Source organism: Augochlora pura, chromosome 10, assembly GCF_028453695.1.
Source record: "Augochlora pura isolate Apur16 chromosome 10, APUR_v2.2.1, whole genome shotgun sequence".
Taxonomy (NCBI): domain Eukaryota; kingdom Metazoa; phylum Arthropoda; class Insecta; order Hymenoptera; family Halictidae; genus Augochlora; species Augochlora pura.
Genome location: NC_135781.1, coordinates 10,840,097 through 10,852,499, shown reverse-complemented (window position 1 = coordinate 10,852,499; position 12,403 = coordinate 10,840,097). Strand labels below are relative to the sequence as shown.

General features: G+C 40.0%; 1 protein-coding gene across 14 annotated transcripts in view; it reads right to left on the bottom strand.

The window, feature by feature from the left end:
* The window catches only part of Hipk (Homeodomain interacting protein kinase), a 67,741-nt gene extending 55,710 nt beyond the window's left edge, over positions 1-12,031 (bottom strand). For 6 of the 14 annotated variants that reach the window (XM_078191508.1, XM_078191506.1, XM_078191513.1 and 3 more), the window contains exon 1: positions 11,189-12,027. The gene's annotated coding sequence lies outside the window, so the exon portion shown is untranslated. Of the gene's footprint in view, positions 1-11,188 lie in introns of all 14 variants that reach the window. The other 8 variants (XM_078191514.1, XM_078191511.1, XM_078191509.1 and 5 more) reach the window with 3 other exon arrangements.
* Between the last annotated feature and the right edge of the window lie 372 nt (positions 12,032-12,403).

The window sequence follows — 12,403 nt, the reverse complement described above, 5'->3', positions numbered from 1 at the left end:
TGAAAATCAGGAATAACGCAAATTGAGTGGGACGCTTCGTTTACGAAAATAATTCGTTTGAATATCAGTTGAGTACGCGAATCTTTAATATTTGTTATTAATAGCTAAAATAGTTACTAAAAACTAAATTCGATGAAAAATACACTGATTATTTCATTAGCCTACGTTTAATGTATTCCTCAATCATATTCTGATTGGGGGGGGGCTAACGTTGTACAGTGATTAAATAACCGATCAGTAATAAGTATTAAGTACGTTTATGAAACACCCTGTATTAACACGATCGCTGCCAGCGTCACAAATGTGTCACGTCCACACAAAAATGGTCGAATTGTTTTTACGTACATTAGTTGTGGAAGTATAGTACATAGCATAATAATCAGAAAGTGCACAACTTTGGTTTGCTAAATTGCTTTACGCTGTTTTTAATGAGACATTTTATGCATCATAGATATGCAATGAGAAAATGGTGGTAGCGTTGATGTTATCAAGTTGCAAGTAATGCGAGTTTGTAAGGATTGAACACAGTGATGTCTAAAAGAGTGACTTCAAGCACAAGAAAATCGTCTGGAGCCACGTTTGTTTTTCAATCGGTCGGTGATTCTTACTGCAGAAAGTTGCTAGTTCTATTATTTCGAGTGAGAGGAGAAAGGAATAGCTCGCTGCAAACACACTGCTCCTCCAGCGATTCTTGCCGTAAAATGGATGGCGGGCATTGTTTGCTACTTTCTGTAGCGTTTTTGTAAAATCTTAAGCGATATCTTGGAGCCTGAACTCTGAAAGCGAGATCGAGTACCTCAACTTATCAAATCCGTGTCGAACGATATACATTATCTTCCGCTCGTTTCTCGTGAACTGTTAAACTATGAATGCACGTAAAGAACATTTTAATAGGTTCAGAAACCTATAATCGCGTCGGAAAGTATATTAATGCATGTTTAAAATCCTAACCTTTTGGAGAATGAGTGTGCAACAATTATTCTAAGTTGCAATCGATTAAAATGATAAAAAGATTAAAACGCGATGTTTTTTTAATGCTTTTAATCCAAGCCGACAATGAAAATTTAAAAAATGAGTTTTGTAAATTTCTTCTTGGAAATTTCATTAATTGAAAAATCTATAGTCTAATGATTACTGTTTGCCAATGATACATTCTTTCGAGAATCAAACATGCCGCTCATAGTAACTTGATTAATTAAAATTCGCCGACCATAAATTACATAATTAATGCAGAAATAATTTGATGAATGCAAGAAATTATTCCGTACTTGTATCAGTGGCATTTCCACTGTCGATTTACGTGAGAAAATTTCCATCGAATTAGAGTTTCTAAAAAAAATCTAAGAAACCGTCATTTTTATGCAGATCTTCTGTTACAAAATTCACAAACAGCTGGTGAGCGCAAAATCAGATTACGCAGTGGAAAAACACGAAGCGCCGAGGATATCAAAAATATACAACAGTGTATTAATACGCGGACGTGTTAAAATAAAGATGGGAGAGAGAGAGAGAGAGAGAGAGAGAGAGAGAGAGAGAGAGAGAGAGAGAAGACGCTCAAAAATGCGGCAACGGATACGAGCAACGTGTCCTTCTGAAAAAGTCCGCGCGTGTCTCGCTGTGTAGCAAGGCTTTCGTCGTTCGAAAGGCCACTGAAAAGGCCAAGTCGTTTTCAGAAAATGCTACGCTATGTTCGAGCCGAGATAAAGCGGGCTGCTCGAACGCTTCCGATTATTCCGCGGTGCACGCGGACCGGCAGACGCCGGCCAGTAATTAGAAAACGATAATCAGTCGCGAAAATATAGAACGACGATCGATAGGAGACGCGAGCACGCGCGCGCAAGTCGTCGGAAGGGCGAGGGGACTATTCCCGATGAAACTAATTGGATTTTGAATCGCAGTTCCGCGGGAAAACTATTCGATTCCGGGGCTATTCCTTTTTTCCGCCCACAACTCGAAATTGCTTTTGCCTCCGAGATTCTTACGGTTCGCGAGAAATCTTTTTTGCACCCTGAGATCCACTCCGCAGTTGCTCATGATCAGGATTGAAATTGTCGTTAATCGTTTATTTGATTGAAATTTATGTCCTATTTCTTTCGTTGAAATAGAATCATTTAATTTTTATTTCTTATAATTGTCTCAGCAAATTTTTATATTGTATAAAAGTCGGTAATCTAATTGTGAATACAATTCACAGTCGAGTATGAATTATGCTTTGAGTATGATTTAACTGTTTTTATGAAGAAGATGAATCCAGTGTAACTAATGGTATTAATCTTCTAATCTAATGAGATATAAATTAGATTCAATGTAGGTGTAAGTTCATATTCAGTTACTTTTCCTTATTTACCGTATGTTCACGTTTCCATGAGTGGCTGAATATTGATAACGAAAAAGTTCGATTCAACCCATTAGAGACCGCTGGCGCAACGATTGCGTCATTTGTTATTTGTCGCTAGCAGCCGAAGACACAGTGTCTGCGTCATGAACTGAGTTATTGGTAAGTTCTTCTCTCACAACAATGAAAATCACTTTAACAGTGAGTCCAACTCTAAAATAAGATCTCTAAAGCATCGCGTAAAGGTTGCTTACCCGAACATGAGTTCAATCATTGTCGCTTTGTGGAAACCTTGAATACGTTTAAAAAGAGAATGTGAGCATGAATAACATATCTATATTTAGAGGTATAGTATTTTCTTTTTAGATTGGACATCTGTTCGAGAAAGTGACGTTTCATATCTTAAGGCCGTATTTCAGTCTAAATCTTTGAAAAAAAACGATCATTTGTTACATTTTCCTGAAGAATGTATCTTCAACAATAAGTCTACAAAATTTTATTTTGCTTGCTATAGGTTCTTTGTAAAAGAATAACAAAAACAAAGAAAGTTAAATGAAAACGCAATTTACAGTAAAATACTCCCGAATGCTGCGATTTTCGGGCCGTAAATGCTGAAATAAGTTGAACAAAATGGCGAAAACCAGCCAGACGACGATTTAACAGTAAACAAAACGAAGTTTACGCGAGAGCTCAGACATAGTGAGGATAGAAGGCTCGTCAGAAAAGAGTGATAAGAGAATGAAAGTCACCCGGATCAAGTGGGATATAGGCGACGAATTAACTCGATTAATAAACAACGATTAGAACGCGGCTGTCTATAATATCAGGATTAATGTCGCTTTTGGAGTGAGAGGTGAACCAGTTTCTGCCCGCGAAGGCCCTCGACCACGCATTCGCGTGCGAATTACTGTTTTATTGTGTTTAAATGGAGCGAGACTTTCACAGAACTTCGGCTAAGCTCGTCAAAGTAACGAACGAAATAGAGATGCGCATAAATTTAACTCGTAAAGAGAGAATAAACAGAAAAATTTCTCTTCCATTTCGTCGTTCGTTGGGTTTGCAAAGGAACAACTCACAGTAAACTGAATATCAGAAATATCTCTACCGGCGTTTCTCTGTTTCAATCTCTGTATGTATCTGTAATTGTAAAGAACAAAACGAAAGTTCGATTGTCGCTCAGAGATATTTTTTACGGGATGCGTTGCTCCGTCGAATGTTTTCTAATAAATCCCCGTCGAGGTCGACGACCCCGCAGATTTTCGAACGACAGCCCATTGAATGTCGATTAATTAGCGATTATATTGTCAAGGCGATTTCGTACCAACGAAATCTCATCGAGCGCAATTTCACATGATCACCGAGACTCTAACAACAACGCGACTCGTTAAAAAGCATTGTTGGCGCAGCCTCTTTAATAGGAGAAAGTTCTCGCGACGCGAATGATTGGATTTCTTGAAAATGATTCTTGTTACTCGGCGCCATTCGTTTTTTCTAGCCGCCAACCTTGTTGCTCTTAGATCGTGAACCGGATCTGAAAAGTAGTATTCTCAGTCGTCGTTCGTCCTAGTTCGAAAAAGTAGTTCCGAAATCTACGCTGCTTTTATTTTAGTCCGATTATCTGAGGCATCTGTACCAATTATGAAACACTGCTGAATTGTAACCGTTACTTGAAACAGTAATAATATAATGAAAGATAGTTAGACCATATGAAAGTGGATGTAAGATTTGTATTCATATCTACGAGCATTTTTCTTTACATGTTCGCTCACAAAAATATTGTTATATAAAAAGTAACTGTAAATAATTTGATTCGAATACCGGTTTCATTTCGAATTTTCAAGACAATGATTATGAACACAGTTCAAAAATGCTGTTCCAAAGTAGGTACACGCACGCACCCTACTATTTTATATGTATTATTTTTTTCCTCATACCAGATAAATATTTATCTAAAAACTTCATTCTATCGAACAGTGGTACAAATATTCAACAATAATACTTTTCAGTTCTAATAAAATCGATGATAATCTTATATCAGCTGAAAAGCGTTTCATCCTAAGTACTTTTACCTTATCTGTCTACAAACATCGGCCAGGACGTTTCCTTACCGAGCCGATTTGTTTTGGGGATCGGCCCAGTTTCTACGTTTGCGCTTAAGAAGATTGCCCGGGACGTTTAAACCTCTCGTTGCTCATTCCCGAAATCCCCGAGCAAATTTACGTTCTAGCCTAAAGACGGATTAGGCGAGAAGGAATTTCAATAGAATTTGTCTTGTTAAATTCCACATTTACCAAAAGATTTCGCAAAAATTCGTTTAAGTAGTAACAAAAGTAGATTCTCTCGAATAGATCAGATTCGTTTATTAGAAATGTCAATCTTGGATTTTTAGAAATTTCGGCTTGATTAGATATTACTAGAAATTTGCTCTGGTCGTTTCTCATTTGTTTATCTGGTAAAGTTTTGCTATTTGCTGAATTTTCGGCGTGTTCAACTTCACTAGATTTTGCTATACCGACCCTGTTCAATCCTCGTTTAGATGCTAGATAGAGTTTTGATTTTGTTGAATGTTGAACGAGACAAATCTCATTTATTTACCATAAAACATTTCAGTTTCAAATCTAAATTTTTAGTGAGATCAGCTTAACTCGATTTCTCTAGATATCTGCAGCAGTAAAACTACTGGAGTGTCAGGTTTAGTGTTAAACCTGCATTAATTTACTAGAAAATTATTCTGTCCAACTAAATTCCGACAAGATCGGCTTAACTAAATTCGACTAAGTAATCCCATTAACTTCTGACACATTTCCTAGACAATATTTAAATTAACTCCTGACACGTTTAGGCACGAATGGTACATAGATCGTAGATATTGTGTACTATGCAGTGCTTAATTTCTAGTAGATTGAGACTGAGAATTTCATACAGTTATACAAGACCGGCATTGCAAAATTGTTAATATCGTCAGTTAAGAGTGACAGACGTCAACCAAACAACAGATAAGAGTGTAAAATATAAAGTACATTCTTCCACAGAATATTTGCAACGTATTTTGAATCTATTACGACGCACCAGTGGCCACGAAGCAGATGAATACATTGTGGATTAGTGCATATAGCCTGTTTAACCACGTTACGCAATATTTTGCTACTATACAGCTGTGATCAATACGTTTTACTTTGATGTACACGCTGTAAAGCATACAAAATTCACTGCACAGCCGATGCATTAACATTATTGTGTTTGGTGTACATGCGGCTGCTGTGTGCGCGGAAAATGATATCTCTGTTACTGTAATGAGTTCGTCCCGTGGAATAATTAAATGAACAAAAGAGTTGGAAATCTGCCTGTAATGCCAGTCCAATAATTATGACTAAACAACTGATCTTACAGCGGGATAAAATTGTCCGAGTCAATTGCAATAAACGGAAACCAAATGAAAGTTTATTCTTCCCTTGGCACACAATTAAAATTAACTTGTTAGGAAAATTAAATTGAAGAGATATCTCTGTTGCGCATTAATTTGAATCTTTTAGTCCGCCTGCGTGCAAGTGTCCAGATCGGTCTAGTGTTACGAGCAACCATGTTTATAAAACACTTTGTGAAAAGTGTTTGACTTAAGTGAAGAGCTGTTACAGATATCTTCAAAATGATAAGTGTATAATAGTTTTTGTAAATATTGTCGTATGGTGTATTCAATTTGTACTGAAAAAAAAAACAAATTTCAAAAAGGAACCTATTTTCAGATCTGTGAATTTGCATAGTTTTAGTATTTCTTTTATTACAGAGAAGCGGAATATTTTATTGTACTTTCCCGTGTATTGTAAGAATACACATTTCAGTTTCTAAACATATATTTACTTTCAATCAAATCAGTTCTAATAAAAAATTACAATTTATAAAAAAAGTGAAACCCATGTCAGGAACCTTTACCCTCCGTTCACAGTACATCTCGGAACAACTGAACGTCACATGCATTCGTTAAATTCCGCGCATTCTCCAACACAGTATGTGTTATGAGAAGTTCCGTTTCGTCAGCGTTTAATTAACTTTCAGCGCGTCTAGTTTTCCTTATTTGTGCGACGTTGGGAATAATACAGCAAACAATCACGTATAATTATCATTAACACTGCATGGACAACGATATTTGGTGCAAATCGAATCCGAACCGTTTCCCACAAAGCCTAACCGAATCCCCCTAAGTCTGATCGAAGCGTAATTCAACAACGACGGAGTTGCGCGAAACCCACGCTGCCTAGCTCTTGTAGTCGATCAACTGAAACTCCAATTTCGAGAGTACAGAGTGCTTATCGGTCTCTCTTTTTTGTCTGTTGCCCAAAACACTTTTACGAACGCTTGAGTACATTGAAATATCATTCGTAACCGTGACAATACCTTTTACCGAGGAAAAATGGACGCAGTTGGCGTATCGGTGGATGGTAATGCGGCTGAATTAATGAAACACCGAAACCAACCCCCTAGCCACCCACCACGAACGACCCATCCAGGGGTTGAAGTGACATTTTGACGAAGCATCCCAAGGTTATAATTTTTAACGAATTGTTTTGCATTATTTCGTTGAGTGTTCCAGCTGAATAACGCAGTTCTCTTCACCGAAAAGAATTGTTCAAAAATTATGGCCACGTATTACAGAGAAACTCTATCGTTGGGAAAAATATTTAATTTATTTATATTTTACACCCGATACGACTACCTTTATGCGTTTTGTACGTGTCTAAAATTTTTCAAACGAAACAAATCCATTGTGCGCGTGTGAATACATTTTTCAGTACTCAAAAGTAGGTTAAAAATAATAGTTTGTACGAGATATAATAATCTCAGGTACCTTTCTGTAAAAAGGAAATGGTTCTTCAAAAACCTTTGCTCCATAAGCGGCTGAAGATCAGTTCATGAATAATCATCTCAATATATTTCTTTTGCAATAAACACAACTGTAGTATAATGATGGCAGTGTAAATATTACAATACGATTATCTAACAAATGCTTATGCGACAAAAACTAAGGAATTATTGTAGAATGCAGTTGCGTAGAGCGATTTAAATTTAGCAAGAGAGTTTTGCAACTACTTCTCTGATGTATGTGAAAATGATATTTCTACGAGTGACCAAAGTGCAGTAAGAATGTCTAATAAACTATTTACAAGCCCTTGAACACAAACAAAGCTATAGAAAGCAGTACGAACACTTAACTCTCTACCAAAGCACAGTATTTCTAGCCGATCAAAACTTAACGGCAGTATTTTTAGAGATTACGTTCGTCGGGCTGGATGCAAACAGCCTAGAAATTATCCACTTTTAATGTACCGTTCTAACGTAGCGTCGCTCGCGTTCGTCACGCGCGTATCGAGATACGTCGTTCAAAAAGTAGATCGTACATCGAAAACTTCTCGGAACACCGTCGTCGTAAATATGTTTTTACCCCCAAGAGATCATTTATCTTTCAGATACGAACTATCGTCGATAAAAAAAAAGTCACACGCGTCGAATATTGCCTCGGTTACCTCGATGTGTTTTCGTGCGAACGAGGAGTGTCTTTGTGCAACTTCTTTCTGTCTGTCTCCGACAACAGCGATATTTTCCCAAAATCCCGTTATTACCAGCCGCGGGAAGTAATTTATGACGATATCAGACTATTGCACCGATAGCTTTTTACGTTGGCCAGCGACCAGGTGCGAATCATCCGGGCGTCCTCACAGCGTCGAGCGTACCTGGCCTTAAAAGCTGGCCAAAAGTGGGTGTAAAAGTTTCTGTTTCTCGAGTTTCCCATTGAACATACAGAAAATTTTCTACCTATTTTTAACTAGTTACTGAATCATATATTATTTAGTTAGATTATGATATCTCACAATGTAATTACGAAATCCTTTTCCTTAAAATATGTATAGTACAGAATGGCTGAGCCGATGATCAATACATATATACAGAATATATCTGTCTATTCCTATTCGTGATCATTCACACTTTTCAGCGTTTTTAATTAGCTTTAACTTGGAGACAACAAGTCTAACTAACACGAGTTCGACAAAGATTTAGTCCAACTCATTCCGATTCACATTTACTGTTTTTTCTGCTAGATTTGTATCCTATCGCATAAGCATTAATTTAAGGTATCTTTGAAATGATTTACATTTTTTTGTTAGTTTTGAAATCATATATTCCCATGAGTCCTGCTTTTTATTGGCAAAATACTGAAACAAATGTATTCTTAACACTCTTACAACACGTAGTTTATTTGGAAAACGGAATTACTGACCGAACAACCTAATAGTTATACAAAACCGTCCCTGCAGAAATTGCTGACGGCCAGCCAAACATCAGATAACAACGGAAGCTAAAAAATATACTTTCAGTCTCGAAACGAGCGCAGTCATTTTAGCCTGCTTGTGGATCGTATACTCCTCCACATTGCGTCGTTCGAACGAGCGCGCGCCGAGCTGGATGGAAAGTTTCCAGGCGAGCTTATGCGCACGTTAATCGTCGACGGAGCTGACGGAGACGACGGAGCCGTCTCCCATCCGTCGCAAACGATACACGTCATGTCCACGATCGGCGTGCAAACTAGCGACGAACCACGGAAATATCACGATCGAGAAATGTTTTGCATCGCGACGGCTACAGCTACTACTGGCGGCGACGGATATACGCTCGTGTACAGATGTTCTCGTCGCAGGCGAATTTTTCCACTTGCTCGGAAAAGTCCCAGGATTTCTACGGTACAGAATTGCGGTTCTACCGGCATGTCAGGGAGATTCGAATTACCGCGGCGGGAATTAGAAAAGCTTCCGCCGAGTTGGCGATGAAAGTTGTTTATTGGGTTCGAACGCGCAGTCACGCGCGCGACAGAGATTTCTGCTTTCACGATAGCGGGCTTCCGGTGTGTATAGACTTTCCGAAAAATAAAATATGATTGACTAGATTGCGAATAAAATCAAATATTTATTTCTGCCTTTAATAGTCGTAATGTAAAACTCGGTGATGATGGCCTTAACCTGTTAGCTGTTGCAATCACTTTGAGAAGTGTCCAAGTTACACTTTTATAAAGTATACGATTGAATAAAGAACATCAAAGTGTATATCTTTCTTAACCAGTTCGTTGTTTTCCATGAGTACACTGATCATAAAGAAATGTCAACATTTTGTGTTATCACGAATAGGTATACTCGTTGAATACAGCTGGCAGGTTAAGAAACACATCCCATCTCCCTTTTATACGGCACTTTTTATGCGTACATTGTAATACTATTTACACGATAATATAGTGTATCAGTAGTCTTAACCTGTTTTTCACTTTATCTACTCACTGTTGTCATAAGCGAATTTTCATCGAATTTTCTACGTTCGTTGCAAAATGGTGTGAACATTTGGCTGAAGTTTCTTTAATACGTGAAATTACAATATCTAGAGCCCACCTTGAAACTTTTTTCGAATGTTTTGAACGATCAAAACGATATGAAATGAGGTCAGAGAACGAAAGACCCGTTAAGCGGTCCACGGTACAGGAAAACAATATTGCTGATGTTATGTTGTGTATAGTTGTACAGTAATCTCTATATGTAATCTAAGAGCAAACGTTATACCGTGTCCAGTATTTTATCAACATTTCTAACCAGTTTCCCGAAACGAGAAACGCAAGGTACATTGATTATCATAATAACTGTCCACTCCACTCCCATGTTGCGAGGCTGAAGTAACAGGAGTGGGATGGACAGCTATTATGATTAGCAGCGTATTTCAAGAAAAAGCAGTTACCGTATCTATTTGTTATAAAAGCAGAAGGTACGCAAATTAATTAAGTAATCTTTGAGAAAAATATAAATAGATAAGTATTATGATTCTGGCTAGACCCAGGATAGATCTGTCTCTACATATAAAGTACTATGTTCTAGCTACAAAATCAAGCTATAAAATAAACGCTGTCAGAAGACAAATCGAAAAAGTCTGTCAGTTTATTCCACTGAAATTCAACAGTATATCCATAGAAATTATTTATAATTAACGGGGGGTAATTTACACAATGTATTCGCAAATTACTCATTACGTTTATAAAAAGAGGGTTGAGCTTCTGTTTTTAATTTCATACCCCTACGGTCATGGGTGACAATCATGCACAGTACATTTTTACAGAAAGATTCTTGAAAAATACCTTATACAGACGAATATTAAGACGTTATATGCCATCGTGCGTGTCTCGTAGGCGAGCAAACGAAACGACGGGAGACGCACGTACCTCGTACGCGCTCACGACAGTTTTGAGGTTAGGTTCGTCATGTCGAGCCTTTCGGCAACAGATGTTCCCGTTTCGTACCTTTGATCCGACAAATTCGGAGGACGATTTTGGAATCATCGGCTTCGGAGCTGCCTCGAAAGATGATTGTAAACTGTCACGACGTGAACGTCCGTGAATCACGAGTAAACCGACGGCACGACATCGCGCACAGTAATCGTGTCTCTGTGCGACGAGGCAGTTTCGACGTGGAATCACGCTTCGAAGGAGGATTGCTAACGTTCACTATTCTTGTTTACGTAGTCAAGGCATAGAAAGTACGCGAAAGGGAGCTTCGGAACTGAATGAATGGTAGAGTCCACATATCCTATGAACGCGAGGGTGTCGCGTGAACACGGTGAACGATTCGGCGAGCTGTCAGCTGAAGAATCGAGACCGAAAGATTCGAAAAGGCGTCGTTTTTGGGTAAACAGAACAGTATGGAAAAGAAAATCGCGTGTCGGTCGAACATAGAAACGAAAATTGAAACAAAGCGAAGCGCGCACCGACGGACAACGACGAGTGGTTGCGGTTTTTCGAAGTAACTTCGGCATGTAAGAACGTGAACTTACCTCTCGCTTCTTGGCCAGTGTCTCTCTCTTCAGGGACGGGCCCGACGTTCACGTAGCAGCATGTTCCGTTTATCCTCGGGTCGTCTTTTGCCCGTCTGGTTTGTCGGCCTCTCGTTAGCGACACACAGCCATCTTGCGTAGTGGCTGGCCTGGCTCGGTCGGTTTCGGTACGATGGCCTCCGTGCAACCGACAGAGAGGTGGATAGTCGCGGTGAATAGAGGGGCACGAGAGGGAGGGAGATGGCTAGAGACCGACAGCAACGGGAGGGAGAGTGAGACCGAGAAACCACGGCCCCGACGAAGTGCGTGTCCCACCGATACACGCTCGCGTGCACACCGACGTAGCACCAGCAATGCCACACTGACGCCGCCACCGCCACCACCACCACGACCACCACACACCAGCAGCACCACTACTACCAACACCACCGCCGCCACTGCCACCGACGTGGAGGCACTGCTGCACCTCTCTCACAGTTTTCGCCACTTTTTCGCACGGCCCTCGCCCACCTCCGCGGCGTACATATTCCGTGGAGCAGCCAGCGTTCGCATCCAGAACAACAACCTCCCCCTGCTCCGATCCCTCTTCTCCGTCCGAGCCCCGCTTCCTCGAGAGCCCCTTCGGTTATTCAGCAACGACGGCGGCCCCGTTATTTACCCGTTCGACGATGACCACCGTCGACGACGTGCGTTTGGTCATACCGTTTCTATCCCCCGTTCAACGTTTCTTTTCTCTCGTCCTCTTGCCTTGTTACTTTCGTGCGTTAACGATGCGCAACCGTCGCCGTCGCCACTGATACTGCTGTTCTTACTCTTGTTGCTGCTAATCCACTACTGACGTACTGACTGCCCGTACCTGCCGCTCCAGCACGCACGACCGCGATCGGGAGATCGCTCGGGCTCGACTGTCGCACCGCCGCCTACCTTCGGCCATCTTCGGTGACGCTCGACCCTCGACGCTCACTTTCCGCGCAGGGACGGCTCTACAGTAGCTACGTAAGGCACCTTAGTACCGATACCCCCACCATTTGGCTATTCGCAGTGCTGGCTAAAGGAAAAGTTCGAATTAAACATAGAAACGTTTCCAAACGATTCTTTTTGTGTTATGTTACGTTTATTGATTCTTTCCATGTTTATGTCGAATGTACTCGTCATCAGGGTTGACAAAAAGTAATCTAATAGTTGGCGATTACAACTCGTTAGTTATTATAACTA